This window comes from Crinia signifera, chromosome 1 (genome assembly GCF_055691185.1).
Source record: "Crinia signifera chromosome 1, ASM5569118v1, whole genome shotgun sequence".
In the NCBI taxonomy this organism is placed as follows: Eukaryota; Metazoa; Chordata; class Amphibia; order Anura; family Myobatrachidae; genus Crinia; species Crinia signifera.
This window is the reverse complement of record NC_139217.1, coordinates 97670244-97686903: the sequence shown is the minus strand read 5'-3', so window position 1 is coordinate 97686903 and position 16660 is coordinate 97670244. Positions and strand designations below refer to the sequence as shown.

General features: G+C 39.2%; 1 protein-coding gene across 1 annotated transcript in view; it reads left to right on the top strand.

The window, feature by feature from the left end:
- Positions 1-16660, top strand: part of TENM3 (teneurin transmembrane protein 3) — a 2716013-nt gene that overhangs the window by 338870 nt on the left and 2360483 nt on the right. The window lies entirely within an intron of this gene.

Below are 16660 nucleotides of genomic sequence, written 5' to 3'. Positions count from 1 at the left end.
CGACCATCGAATGATTTCTAAGGTGCGCTAAAATCTAAGACACTCTCTAGTGTCTTAGATTAGCAGCTACCTTTTATGGGAAGAGGGAGGGCAGCTGACATCCGATGACGTCAGCTGCCCGCCCCCAGCATCCATGTCATCGCCAAATTACCATGGGGAAGCCCTGCCTTTTCATAGGAATGCCCATGAAATACTTGTCGTTTCCATGGGCACAGCACATCACCGCCGCCCCCTACCCGCACTGCTAGGTGCGAACGGGATGGCAAATAACCAATTTGCTGTGCCTGCTCGCACCAAGTGGCTGCACATGCACATAAATGCTTCTACACATGAGCAGAAGCTAAACATCGCACCCTGTTGACAAGCTTATCATATATTCCAAAACCAAAGAAAAGCCCCAATGGCCGGGTGCTGTATACAGATATTATATATTTGTATTATCCAGTATATGCAGCTGAATTCCTCAGGTGTGTCTGTGAACACACAATACAGATGGAGCCTTTTTCAACTAGCCTTCTCTGGATAGCCATGGTGAGCCATGAGCCGAGGCCTACTGTTCCCAGATGCAATACAATACATAGAACAATACAGTAGGGGATTAACACAGGATTAGGTCCAACAGCTCTGGCTCACTTAATCCCATTAAAGGGCTAGATGAGGATGGCTCTATCTGTATGTGCAAAGTATAAATAATACATACAAAAGTTCAAATAATGCAGTTATTTATTATTACCACAAAAATATTCAGAAGCTTTATACAACATGTTGTGAGGATATCAAATACTGGAACTGTGGTTTGATAACATTTTTAGGTTCAACAATCACACAGGTAAGGAGGAGAGAAATATATGACAAAACACTTTATTTTATAAAAGGGCAAAAATAATTCACATAACACCACAAAGTGTACCACATTAAATAACATACCACATAAATGCCAGTCCCCTTAACAGCCCTGCATATTCCCACTACATCATTGGCAGTGACTGCCAATGTATTCAAAATCACCAAGGATATTGTCCCGAGGGTACTGTGTACAGCTGCTTAAGGTTGTCTGTGTGATAAATGCAATTGGCCAGAGAGTAGCTACTATGAGAAAGAGACAGGATCCTTACCCTAAAGTGTGAGATTGTGAGCTTAGAAAGTGTAGTACTGGTTCAATTATGTTTTTGTATTTATTTATGTATTATATGTTTAACCTTTTCCTGACCACTTATCTTATTTAAATATTTGAAACAGCCGATACTATCGACCATCTGTACTGTTAAATATAAATACTGTATTCCATACAGTATCCAGTTTATAAAATGACCAATTTTCAGGGCTGTTACCACTCCCCCAGACTCCTATACTTACTCCAATGTGCTGCAGAGTGGAAGATTTTGGATTACATTTGGAAACCCCCTTTGAAAAAATCCTGCACTTGCCTCTCCTTTAGCTGCATAATCCCTAGATTTTTCTAGCACTGGGAGAGAACAACCTCTCACCTCCAGGCTAACACACAGAATAAACCCATACCCTTTTTACCCTCTCCTTCCTGCTCTCTTGAATATGTCATACATATTTTGGTTGAGAAGGATGTAACTGGTGATGTCAGATGGGTGGGTTGGTCTTTTACACTGTAGCAGGGGATTGAATGTGTAATTTTCTAGAAGAATATTTATCCCATCCCAGTGTCTTCTTGGATGGGAACCTGTCTGACTACAGGGCATCATTTAAGAATCTGTAATGTCTTACTTAAGTTAGCTAACTGAACAAAAGATTCACTATAGATAAACAATAGAACTGAAATTGGTAACAGAAATTGGTGTGTATTCTTTACTATTGTTATCAATGCATACCTTCCAACATTATACCTTTTAAAATGACAGTGGCCATAGGTAAAGGGGGTGTGGTCATTGGTAAAGGTGGACCAGCCCACTTATGGAGTGCCATAATTTCCCAGGTTAGTATGAGGCTCATTTTGCAAGAACTTTTAGTATACTGGGCCAAATGTATTACCATAACAAGTGATAAAGTAGAGAGTGATAAATAGTGATACAGTACCAGCCAATCAGCTCCTTTATTATTATTATTATTATTGTTTATTTATATGGCGCCACAATGTTTCCGGAGCGCCTAACAGTACATAAATGACCAAAAAACAAATAACGAAAGTCAGTACAAGACAATTTAGGACAAGTAAATGTTAAATAAGGATAGTTACATCAGGGGACAGGACACTGAAGCAATTATCAGGGTGACAGAGATGTATATATATTCTAAGAAAGGTACATAAGGAGAGAGGGCTCTTCTCGTAAGAGCTTACATTCTAAAGGGAAGGTTAAGACAGATAGGAGTGACACAGAAGGGGTAGCAGTAAGCATAGACAGGGTGAAAGATGGTTGAGTTTTATGCGGGAGGGTGGGAAGATAATCAGTTCAGCTCCTAACCCATTTCCCAAACACATCCTGTAACATGGTCATTTGGAGCTGATTGGCTGGTACTTTATCACTCTTTATCCACTTTTTTAATTGTTAAAGCTTAAGACATTTGACCTTCTATTTCTAACAAGTCCATCATTTGATCACTGCTGGTAAATGCTGCTTGTCACTCGTTGCTGCAATTCAACAGTATTAACAGTACTGTATGTTTTCAGATATCAATGCACAATGATTGGAAAAAAGTAAGAGATGCAAGATGTGATAGCAAGTCAAAGCTGCAGATTATAGAATCAAGCTAACTGACGCTTAATAACTATGTATAACTTTTATATATGCTTTAATTTTTTGACTGATTATGGAATAAAATAAATTAACATAATATAGGCCATGCTGCACTTCTTATACGTTCTGTCATATATAATGTGACCCTTAATTTCCTGGCATGATACAGTTCTCCGTTAAAAAAGTAGTTTTTTAGAAATCCACCAGATGGTGCTGATGCAGTAACATTGAAATATTTTATCTCTGAAAATGTTACTTAACTGGATAAAATGTAAGAAAACTGTTTCTAGACAGATGCTACTGTGTTTGATGTTACGTATATCAAAAATTTTTAGATGAGAAAAAAGAGGTCAAAAAAGGGTAATACATTTATTATGTGTAGGAAAAATATTTTACTAGTCCAAACAAGAGAAAATCTATGATTTATATAGCATAATACAAGATTCCTTTTGTTCGTTGTGACATGAAATTCTCCTAATCCACCTTAATGCTTGTTTTTGTTATTCTTTTTGTTATCTACGCTTTTGCTAATGTACAGGGGGAGTGAAGGCTGTATAAAGATTACTGAAGTACATTGTAGGCTGTGGGATAAAATATGCCCAGTTTATTATCTTTGAGTGCGTATAAAAACAACAATGCATAGAGGCAGATTGCAATAAAAAGTGGCATTGTCAACGGCAAACACGTTGCTAAAAGTATTTCTACGCTAACATCCATTATGTTGTGTTGTTTGTCTTGCCAAATAATAGATTTTATTTTTTACAATGGCCGAAACCTAAAATAAGGACAAGCCACCTTTCAGCCAATGTATTTGGAGATTATAAAGTATGTGAGTTCTCATAATTAAAAAAATAAATAAATCCGCCAACATGTCAATAACACAGTAGCAGCCATTATTTACAAATGTCGAGTGAAAGAAGGAAAAAAAAAAAATTCAAAGTTTATATTAAATTTTTTTTTTACCACAGGGTAGTTGTGTGTGAGCACTTTCTGGCTGTCTTTGGGTATAGGACTGCTGACTGCTGAGTACATCGAACAGAGCTTTTGTAGAATGGACACTTTTTTCTGTGTTTTGCTGGGTTACAAACTGCTAGCTTTATTAAGGCAAACACCTAGGAAAATTAGAGCAGAGCTGCTATTTTCAAACTCTGCATGCTGTGAATCACTGCAATAGTATTCCGGACCTGTCTATCTCAAGGTCGACAACTGTTGTGCCTGGCATTGACATTTATTTCCCTCATTTCCCATTCTCCTTCCCATCTCTGACCCCTGTTCTCTCTTTCATATCTCTCCCTTTCTCTCTTCTCCTGTGACTGTTACAGTGGCAGGCTGGGACTGGGGGGCAGGGTGCCATTTGCACCCACTGACTAGTAGAATTGTGCTCCACAGCCATCCACAGATGCATTCTGCATGTGCAGTGCATGACTGGCTGCAGAAGAAGGAAAAAGGCAGAGAGAGTGCTCTTCAGCTTCTTGGCTGCAGATGTTCGGAGCATCCACATCCCAGTGCTCCTCTGCAAGTGCAAAATTTGCATTATGACAGTGACACTCTGAAGTGCTGTTAGGGGGACAGTGATGCTGTCAGTGATAGAGAGAATCAGTGAGTGACTTGTGAGATGGTGAGTGATTGATGCGAGGTCAAACTGTGCCTTGAGGGTCTCCGTGTTATAGGGAAGGAACTGCCAGTGAGATAGCTATAAATGATGTAATCAGAGGGGAAAATAATGAGGTAATGAAGGGACAATTTAGGAGAACTCAGGGAGGGCTGGTAGAAAATATGGGCCACTTGAATGCTTTTGCCCCCAGGGTAAAAGGCACCAGCCAGCCCCTGCTCCTGCCTTATACTGTGTACTGCATTTTTTCCTCCCCCTTTCTGCACCCCTTTTCTATCTCCCTTTTCCCTTTCTCGTCCACTATGTCTCACATGTCCCCCTTTTACAGGTTTTATTTCTTTTCTCTCCCTCCTCTCTTTTTTTACTTTCTATTATTTTTACCCACTATCTCCACGATTTTCCCTCTTCCCTTTTTTCTGCCTCTCTTCCCTCTAACATCTTCCTCATCTGTTTATACACACTGGTAGATGGGGCGAAATGTCATACAGCTCAGTGTCATTGAGTGTATGATGCAAACAGGTTGCAATGCAGTTTACTCAACAGCTTTCAAAACATCAAGAAATCATAGGTCTCACTGGAGATACTGTAAGTGGACAACTACTGTCATCCATTGTGGCACTGAAACTGCCTCAAGGTGGATCTGTAGATACACAGTAGTAGCCTCTGCAACCAGAGAATGAAGCTTCCATGGATGCACTGGTTCCCAACCTCGGTCCAATATTACTCCCAACAGTTCAGGTTTTCCAGGTCTCAACATAGAATCGCAAATGAAGTAATTAGCTCCAATTGTGGATTTTTTTAAATTTGAACAGTAAGTAATAAATGCACCTGCCGGGTGACTTGGAAAACGTGAATTGTTGGGGTAACTTGAGTGAAAGTGACACTTGCATGAAAGGGTACAGTATGTCTTTGGCAGCATATACTATTAGTGATCGATAACTTAGTGATATAAACTGCAATTTCACAACCCATAGGAAAATCTGGCAAGAAAAGAAGTGCCTGTGACTGAAACTATAGCATATACTGCTGGTTGTTTAATCTTTCGTAAAAAGAAACATGTATTTAGAGGTAAAGTAATCTGCAATGTGAGCATTTGAGAGATTACAAAAAAAAAGGGTAAAAAATATAAAAGCACCAAATATAGTGCACAGGTTTTGATGTCAGCAATGACAGATTCCAGCCTGACTCGAGCAGATTAGTGGAAATCCTAGATTTACCCAGATGGAGAAAAAAAACTGTTTCAGGGTTCGATCATTGCGAATGGATCTGCAAATTTTACAAGGGATGGTTATTCTTTCTGTCATGGTGGCAATTTTTTGTTTGTAGGCAACTGCTTTTTCTCTAACTATAAATCCATGCAGAATTAGGACCATAGTACAGTACAGTATATCTTTGTATAACAAAGCAAAATGGTTATTTCGACTGGACAATAATAAAAATACCCTGCAATAGCATAAATAATTGTGTTTATAATGTAAAAATTATGGAAAGTGAAAAAAAAAAAAAAACAGCTACAGTACAATAAACATCCACTATAAGATATTCTCAAATGCAAAAAGAAAGAAAGAAATAAACTCCAACACTATGAAATACGACTTTAAGGCATACTATAAAAAATAGAGTTAATTTGAAAAGTTAATTTAACTAAATAATTAAACTTCTAGATCTATTATATAATTGTATCCTTATTGTTATAGTATTAATATACTAAAGGACTACATTTCTAAACAGAGAAAGCAAATTCCAGATAATATAATATAATAAAATATTTAAGCCAATTTATAGCTATACTAAGATGAAGCTAGCAAACGCAAATTGTAATTGTAATGGAACAGTTCACTTTCTATGGATGTATGTTAGTGCAGCCAATAATAAATACAATCCTCTAAGTTAGCTCAAGATTTACAATTAAACTAATTTTGACCATATTCCACAAACATATTTAAAGCATGTACAGATGAAAAAATGCAACATACAGATGGAGCCCCTCTCATTCAGCTCCAGGGCTCGCCAGAATGTGACCGCTGGTGACAGCTGGATGAGAGGGACTCCATATGACTGGGACGCACAAGTGTCTCACATGCGTCCCTGTCACTTGGCGGCGGGTATCTTTTTGAATTTTCAGTTTCTAATATAGGGCAGCATATTCCAATGCACTTTACAATTGGAAACAACAGTGTTAAAAGAAACTTGGTAGTAACAGACCGATATAGAGGTAGGATGGTCCTGCGCACTAGCTTACAACATGTGCCTGCTTACTTAATAAAGCTCCAGTCAATTAGAAATGGTCCTTCATCCACTATCCACTACTGTCCGGTACCGATTCATTGCTCTGTCCAAGTCAGATGGGCAGTAGCTACCAGAGAGTTTCGTTACAATTCCAGACATTGAATCATTCTGATCTTGCATAAAACTTGGAGATTTCATGATTCTCCTCTACCATATACCATATACCATGACCTTTATATGATATCGCTAATTAGCCACATCAGTTAGAGAAGAAAATATAATTGCCGAATAATCCTAAAAGAGGCAAATCTGCAATAGGCACACTAAACTTTAATACCTTATAAGGAGGATACAAAAAGGCACATGGAATCTCCACACGTGCTTTTTTAACACGCACTTTATCCAATTTGTTTGTGTTCTATGTTATGTGATGTGTATGTTTCGCAGTTTGAAATTTCATTTTATTAAAAGTTAAATTTTATAGGGGATTTTTTTTCGTTCTGGTGCACCACGCCTAGACAAACTTTTTCCTGTACTGCTTCAATATTCCAAGTATTTTTGTCTGTGGTAGCACACTCCTGATATTAATTGAATAGATATTCAATAATAGAATATGAACAGGGGGTCTTTCTATATGTGATGTGATATATACATTAATTATCTTGTGCTATTGAATCCTGTACAGTATCTCTAAAACAGGAAATGTAATGATTGTTCAAAAGACACTGAAGCAGCAGGGATTTGTAGAAAAATTGATAAGCATATACTGTACAGACTCTTTCACTGGAACTGCCCAGTTCTTTAGTACCTCTGGCAAATGAGTGTAAATAGTTCAAGTATAGTTTAATACTTTTAATGATTATTTTGAGAAATCAGAATAGGATGCATGTTTATTTAAAAAAGGCATGAAAAAATGGGAATGGTGTATTAGCGGTATTTTGCAGAAAAGGTGATATGAAACCATATTGTACTGTAGTGAACATTTTCAAAAGAGTGACACATTAACGCCAATCATTAAAATGAAAACTTTAAAACATTTTAAAATGTATTGTAAATATTAGCAATCTGGAAGAATGTTCTTTTTAGCAATAATGATTTCATACCCAGAAAGGTTTTTTTATGGATTTTATTAATGCTCAGCAAAAAGAATAGTGTTGCAGATACTCATGGTTTACTATAGCAGGCTAAAAAACCAAATGCACACTTACAGTGTTAACTTTCTCCGTACATGAGTTAAATAAATTTCAATAAAGGTGTTTAATGAAGCATCACACAGTATGTAAAGAAATATAATTTCCCATATCCTTAAAGCTTGACTTGAAAATAAGTCAACATTAACAGAACATGTGATATGTTACAATTGGCATAAGATAAACAGTAAAAAGTCCTATTTTGGCAGTTTGCCTCTTTTGCACCTTTGTCTGCTAAACCTTTCTGCCTGGTATTTCTCTTTAATCATATCACTGCTGGATATTAATTGCTGGGCGATAGTGACGTGCGGAGTTGCGCATCGCTATCTCTATGGCCCCTACACATAGAGCGATGTAGGGGTATTCTCTAAGGGATCTAGTGAGACTCAATAGAATGCATATCCAGCACAACACGAAGGTCAATGGTAAGCTATCAATGCTTTAGTCACTAGTAAAGTATGCCCCATTACATATCTTTCAGCTGAAGACACATACCCCTGATACACATAAAACAATGCCAAGAGTGCATCCGGTGCTGCTCTGATCCCAGCAGCCCTGGTGATTAAGGTGAATATGTCATTCTAGAGTGGTACTAGAGGTGGCCAGGCCCAAAACATATGGTAAATGCCTGCTAACTTGTGGTAATTTATTAAAGAGTAAAGGCCAGATTTTAGGAAGTTTTTCAGGAGTTTAATAACATCTGTGCCAAGCCGAAATCATCCTCCAATAAAAAATAAATCAGATTGAAAAATCAAATTTGGAGTGGGGAGCGATTTTACTTGATTTATTAGCCTGTATCATTGTACCAATACAAAAAAAAAAAAATTCTTATATCTAGTGAAATTTCCCCAAGACATATTTATTTTGGAGTAACGATAAATGCAGGTACTGTATACGTGAGCTCAATTGTAAATTTTGCAACCAGTGGTGTAATTTTAAATATTTCTAAATGTCCCAAGAGGAAATTGTAAACATTGATTGTAACTATGATAACGGAAGATTTCCATTAGAAGACACCTTACACAGAGGACACCTTACACAGAGGACAGAATCCTCTGTGCAATTAGTAAATCATCAGAGATCATATTAGCTATCCTGTCCAACCTAAGTCTATTGGAAGGCAATCGGAGTCATCAGAGCTAGATTATTTATTTATTAACAGTTTCTTATATTGCGCACACATATTCCGCAGCGCTTTACAGAGAATATTTGAACATTCACATCAGTCCCTGCCCCAGTGGAGCTTACAATCTATTGGGCAGATGTATCATAGCAGCGCTTATCGCGCCGCTATGATACTTCCTGCTTCGCCTCAATAGCGAGGCGAAGCAGGAAGGGACATCGACAAGATGTATTAACATCTTGTTTGCCGAAGCGGGGGAGCGTTAACTCCCCCCTTCAGCGATGTCCCTTTCTGGAGATAGCGCATCAGTTAATACTGATGCGCTATCTCCTGTCCCCCAGCCGGCCGCACTGGGCATGCGCGGGATCTCGCTGTTCACGCGAGATCCCCAGCGCAGCCCAGACCTAACAGCAGGGACAGTGCTGTCCCTGCTGTTTAGATAGGGCTTCGCCAGCTTTGGCGAAGCCAAACCTGGCTTCATGCGGAACGGTCAGCGATGCTGACCGTTCATACATTCGGCCTGCTATCATTTTGATAGCAGCGCCGATATGGACAGGGGCGCATTACCGCATCCCGGCACGATCATACATGGGGTGCGCACATAACGTGCGCTGATACCCCTTCTCCCCCATAACGACGGATCATACATCTGCCCCTATGTTCCCTACCACGTGTACACACACACAGACATTCTAGGGTTAATTTTGTTAGGAGCCAAATAACCTACCAGTATATTTTTGGATTGTGGGAGGAAACCAGAGTACCCGGAGGAAACCCACGTAAGTGGGTTTATACAAGTGGGGGAATATACAAACTCCGCACAGTTAGAGCCATGGTGGGAATCGAACCCATGACCTCAGCGCTGTGAGGCAGTAATGCTAACCATTACACCATCCGTACTGCCCCCATAAAGATTATGCCTTTCTTTAGGTCTAGCTAAAACCAAGGTGGTGTAGGGGTAACACTTGACAATAACCAGATATTGGTAGCCATAATACTGTATATCAGTTGACAAAAACAATTGTGCCATGCCTCTTTGAATAAAACCTACCATATCAACTGTAAATCACTCCATGACTTCACTCACAAGGCTCACCTTTTAGTATAATTTCAAGCCTGGAAATGCTAAAACCCCCTCTGACCTAGGCATGAACACGGAAAAGAGTTGCACCCTGAGATATGTTAAGCTTTCATGCTGGTCAGCATACTTACAGTATAAGTAAGGTGCTGGCTTTTCATTTTGTGTTTCTGATCCTCACATGAGTCCAAAGCCAGGAAAATTGTTTTGGTGACTTTAATATGTCCGCTATTGATCATATGTTACCTGCTTCATGCTGGACTTCCACTGAACATGGAAGAAATACAGTACTTTGCAGCCTAGTGATTCTAGAATCCATCTATATTTCTAGTAATGTCGGAATAAAGCTATCCATCTATTGTTGCTACAAATGTATTCACAATACATTTATGTTTGTCTAGAATTACTATTGTCAGTATCAATTTAACTTCTAAGTAGTTTCTAACTAGTTTCAAAATCTAATTATCTGCCTAGTGCCATAAATAACAGAACTGGCAGTGACAAAACTACGGTACATTAGTAGTTTGCAATGATCAGTTTGATGTGCGACATTTGTATATATATATATATGTGTGTTACTCAATTTTAATCTGTGTAAAGCAGAGTCTGATGTGAGCAGCCAGATTTTTTCTCACACTGAGGGTCTGATTGCTGCCGGGTTGCTGACTGTATCTCTTCACCTCACCTCATTTTTACACTTTCAACAAGTGGTCAACATCCCTGTTGCCAGTATGCCCGTGTCCCTGCCTTCACTCTCTGTGACTTCCTATGTCCTTGCTGTCACTCTCCTTGTGTGCCTGCTGTCACTCTCCCTATCCACATCCCTGCTGTCACTCTCCCTGTCCCTAAATTTAGGCTCATACTGTGTGACACAACTTTCATTTTGACTAATACTGTGTGTGCATATGATATTTGTCTAATTCCATGTGGCATAATGTGAATTTTGGCTCATATTGAGGGGAATAATGTGAATTTTGGCTAATTCCATGTAGCATATTCTGTAAGGGTCACTAGTACTAGATAATATAAGGCAGGAGTTCCCCATCTTTTAAGAATCACAGCACCCTAGAGTATCAGAATTTTTCCAAAGCACCCCTAGGCCCCAAAAAATATATAAAAAATTAAGTAGATTTTGTTTATATGTGCTTCTTAGGTTCAGTTATTTGATAAAGGGCATAATTTGCTTCTGATATTTTATAATTGGCAGCTCCCAGCAATTGTTTTGTCCATAAATAATTGATCATAAATAATTTGAATTAGTCCTGGACCACCAACCCTTGGCACTCAAGGCACCCCAGGGAGCCACGCTACAGAGTTTGGGCACCACTGGTATAAGGGATCATTCTATTGTGGTGCACAATGTGTATAAGGGATATATGGTGTAATACACTACACTTAAGGACATGCCCCCTTTTGAGTGGCCACACACCCTTTTCAACCATTACTTTTTCATACCCCCCCACTTAAAAATTTCTACTTCAACCACTAGTGAATGATATATCGCCCAGTATGTACCCAGTTTAAGGTTAATCTCTGTTCTATACAGAAAACCTCATAAAGAAAAAAAAACTGAGTGAAAATTTTTATTTTTCTATAATGAATCAAACATTTAAATATGTTACATTTGTTTTTCTTAAATTTCTAATAGTGCATTTACAGTGGTAATATGACCCAGAAATGCATATTATACAGATGATTTCCTTTACATAATATATAATTCTGTGTTATTTGATATTATGTAAATTACTTTTTATATATCATAGGAAAGATCAGAGAATATAAGAAAGTGAGACACAATAACTTTGTTATTTATAGGAAACAGATCATTTGTCTTTCTGTTTCTCGAACAACATACAGTATACAATAAAATATTATTTCTTAATCAGAAACTTCCTCTATATGATGTAGTAAAGGTAAAGGGTTTGTTTGGATCAACTTAGGATGCTTTACTGTATCAAAAAACGTATGACTTTGTTGTGATGGAATTATGTGCAATTTCCTGCAGTGATTCACAGCAGTAATAGAGCATGTTAGAAAGTAATAGGTTTGGTTACTGTGCTATTGCTGGTAAGTAATGAGACCTTGCTCGCCCATTATAAAATAAAGCATAAAACATTAATAACTTGAAAAAATGTACCTCATCTACCGATGTACAAATATCTACGTAGGCTTGTGAAAATTTATTTTGTGACTTTCATAAAAATGAATGCCCATCTCTTCTGTTGAGTAACTTTGCCAAAGAAATTTTCATGCTGAGAATGTGAATGTATTGACATTCTGTTCAGATACCTCTAACTGGGTGTTGTACGATTCCCCCACAAATAGTACATGAACACTTTACTTATTTATAATGCATTTCTATTGTATTATAAATGCCCACCTTCATTGATTCTTAAATTATACACTCAGAACTGCATTCATTGAACAGCTGTCTAAACATACAAAATATTAACCAGCAGAGAATGTCAGACAACAATCAGAACAAAAGACTTAGTGCAGTTATTGTACATTATAATTACATTCAATATAGAAAAAATGAATAGTGATACTGCGAATTTACTCAATACTGAAAACCAAGGCTATTTCAAGGCACAGAGTTTTCCACTTAATATATTGCTGTGCATGTACATACATAGTAACACATATACTGTGCATGTATGTCAGACGTACATCACATATACATACTGTACATATAGTATATAGACACATTTATAAAAAAAATTGTTACACATACATTACATACAAATGTACTGTAATTATATTTGTTGTCCTGATGAAAGAGGGTGAAGGGCTCTGAAATGTTGACTAATACTATGTTCTCCTGTTCTGGGTGGTATCCTGAGAGCCGTTTGATCTACATTGCTACTCTAAAATTGCGTGTTTGTGTGTATACAGTATATATATATATATATTTAGTGGACCAGTCTTAAAGGACTATTGGACTTGTTTGCGCTGGGTATATTCTTTCCATATATATATATAAAATTCACTCAGCATTATAACATATAGGCAACAGGACCATATGCCACAAAGGGGACCAGCACTCCCAAATCAAGTATCAAGCATATGTTTTATTGATAAATATCATCATACATATAAAAGGCAAGTGATTTTTATCAGTGGCCAGGCAGCAGCTGAAGACAGCAACAGAGTTCTATCTCCAAGTAGTATCCTTGATGGGCTGTTTGGTCTTTACACCTTTCTCAAAGGGCAAATGTGTAATGAAACTGAAACGGCCCATAAAGGGTACCACTTAAGTAGACAATAGTAAACTCCCAAAAGTATACCTCAAATATAAAAAAAAAAGAATGGATTATCTTCACAAACTATTTTTATTATTTTTATTATAAAACTAAACACTGATTAAAACAAATATATTGCACATACACATCAATAGTTTTCTGATGGAAGATTAGATGAGGACATTCTGTTCCTAGTATGCCACTCGGAATTTAAAGTACATTTCCTTAAAGGCCGAATGAATGGAAGTGATGTATTACCAGTACTGTGGAAACGTGGTAGTGACCAGCTGGCTGGGATCTCTGATTTTCTAACATGGTTTGGTGCTCTATAGATAAGAATGTTGGAATAAATGTTCCTGGTAATGGAGGCAAACGTCCAAGGCTCTGTTGTTCCAAAATGGCAGAAAAAGCAGGTCTGAGGCAGTTCAGACTGGAGGAGGTCGACCCAAATTTCCAAAAGGATTGATGTGCAATAAGTAGGGCCCTACTACCTACTGCTTACACTGGTACCTAACCCTTGGTTTTTGCTGCTTATGTGTGCATTATGACTGCTGATGCAGCAATGTTTATTGTCCTACAAGATTCTGTACTGTAAGTAACTTTTCTTGTTTCTTTTCATTCTCTTTATATACTTTATATACTTTGAAAGGGTCTACAAACCGTGTGTGGCACCATAACTGTCAATAAAAGGGTAGTAGTAATAGTAGTAGTAGTAATAATGTGATGATCAGAGAGGGAAAGGATCAGTTTGTAAAGTTAGACATGACACATTGGAATATGACTAGGGTGTGATCATTTTAATAGGAAGAGGAGACACATTAAGTAAAGCCAAAATACAGTAGGATGAGTGATTTGGTAACAATAGAAATGATGGTATTGTTATGACAACCTTGCCTGCTTTCAAGGACACAAACGTGGGGAGAGAGAAGCTCCCAAATAATAGACCAGCAGAGGAAGTGGTGCCTGATGGGAAGAGTTTCAGTGTTGCTTATCAGGTTACAAAAGTTGCAGATGAAAAAGTCATAAACAGAGGCAAATTTGTTACAATCTAACCTGGCAATCCACAGAACACATGAGAAGGGGAGGGCGTAATAAGTAGGATTACTGATGAGGGTGTCAGCATTTGTATTGTGCAGTGATACAGGAGAGTGGATGAGGGAGTGAGATGTGGAAAGTATGGAGAAACTGTAGTATGGGATCCAAAAGTTGAGAGTATGGGCTAAAAGGCATGAAGGGTAGAGAAGTGGGTAATGGACTTGGCAGGTGGGGTGAGTCAGACCCAAGGCCAATGGGGAGTAAACATGAAAGAGAGCAAGGAAGTTAAGGTAGAGCCAAAGGTACATACAGAAGCATATACTGTATATAGAGGGAGAATAAATGGAGAGGGGATAAGAGGGAATAATGAGCATTAACTTTTTGAATACCAAGGGAAAACTTTTTATTAACCCTTTGATTGCCAACATTGCTGTGAGAGATCCTCAAAATAGAAATGCCAGTGTCGCTCACAGCGACTCTAGTTTTTTTAGTACAATATTTAACTAAACTTCAGTTAATTGATGACCATGTTTGTATTTATTTATACTAAAAGTACAGTCGCCGTGAGCGAAACTGGCATTTTAGCGGATATTTTGAAGATTGTTCACATCAACTCTGGCACTCAAAGGGTTAATGTCAAACTGAGGAATGGTGAAGGGGAACAGCAGTGTGAGGGAGCAGAATAGGAATAAGGGAAGAGTCCAGAATATTGAAAGAACAATGACAGAGGGGAACAGACAGCATGGCATAGTCATTGGTAAAAATGTTGGTACTTGTGTAGTTTCATGGCGACAGCTACGCAGTAAGCGTAGCATCCCTTTCAGAATCGGCGTTGTGTTCCCGCGACCAGTGTAGTCAGTCAGAAATAGCGTGCTGTGTTCTCATGACCAGCGCAGTCAGCGTAGGCAGTATGTAGTTAGCATAGCATCCCTGTCAGAATCGGCGTAGTGTTCCCGACTAGCATAGTCATTGTACTTAGCCAGAACTAGCGTCCCTGTCAGAAACAGCGTCTTGTTCTAGCATCGTAGTTAGTCAGAAGTAGCGTCCCTGTCAGAAACAGCATCTTGTTCTAGAGTAGTCATCGTAGTTAGTCAGAAGTAGCGTCCCTGTCACAAACAGTGTCTTGTTCTCGCGGCCGCTTAGCGTATGCAGCGTAGTGTTCATTCAGACAGCATAGCATAGTCAGTCAGCTGGTAGATTGAGCGGTTCGCAGTTAGCGTAGTCAGTCAGCTGTTATATTCTGTGAGAGTCAGACCAGCTGTTACATTCTTTTAGAGTCAGACCCATTTCAGTCATGGCTGCTGAAAAGCTCACTCTTTTCAACCTGCCGCAGATGGTAGTAGAGTCGTGGCTTTTCTACAAAGTCACACATTTCTGCCTGACATCCAGACCTGCCCCAATGGCCACCCTATGAGGCTAAATGCCACATCCGCAGCTGCGGAAAGAAGGTCAGCAACAGGGTTGCGCAATGGTTCAGAGGGTGCCATATGAACTTTGTCACCCTGATCCGATTCGTGTTCTGTTGGGCAGAGGAGCTGACCAGCATAGGCTTCTTTGAGTGATATCTGTCCATCTCGCAGAAGACCACCGTCCTCTACAAAAATTTGATGAGGGAGGCCTGCACCGTAGACCTCATGTCGCAGCCTCACCGACGTAATGGCGGCCCAGGCAAGATAGTCGAGGTGGACGAGAGCCTATTCGTCCAAAGAAAGAGTCATGTTGGTCGTATGCTGCCCCAACAGTGGCTCTTTGGAGGAATTTCTAGGGAGAACGGAGAGTGCTTCGTCACAGCGGTCAAAAGATGTGATGCCAGCACCCATCGAGAGGCACGTCAAACTGGGGATGACCATCTTCTCAGATTGCTGGCGTGCCTACAAGACAGAGCAGCTGGAGCTAGCAAGGTACCACCACGCTTGGGTGAACCACCGGTACAACTTTGTGGATTCGGAGACGGGGGTTCACACCCAGAACATCTAGTGGTTTGGGGATCCTGCAAGTGGCGCAATAAATGCCAAAGAGGCACTGCGCGCCATCAGCTAGACTCCTACTTACAGGAGTTCATATGGAGAAAGACTCTTGGTGCCAAAAACCTGTTCCAGCGTATCCTCCATGCGCTGACCCTGCTCTCCCAGGCTGAGAAAGGTGACGGCGCAGAGGCAGAGACAAGTGCATCGACTTCTCATGCTGTTTCTGCAAATGCAGTTTCTAAGGAATGACTTTCTCAATTTTTTTGTCTTTATTCTTTGTCTTTTTCATTGTGTTGTCAGTTGATGATAATTTCCTTCATTCTTCTTCTTTATTATTAACTAAAAACCAGTTACCACATGTCGTCATTAGTCTCCGATGTATGATATGGCAGGTGTGAATGTGTTCCTGAAACACCCCCACCATCCACACCAGCCCGAAGCGTGGCAGGCGCACGCGCACGCGTTACGCGTTCTCCCGC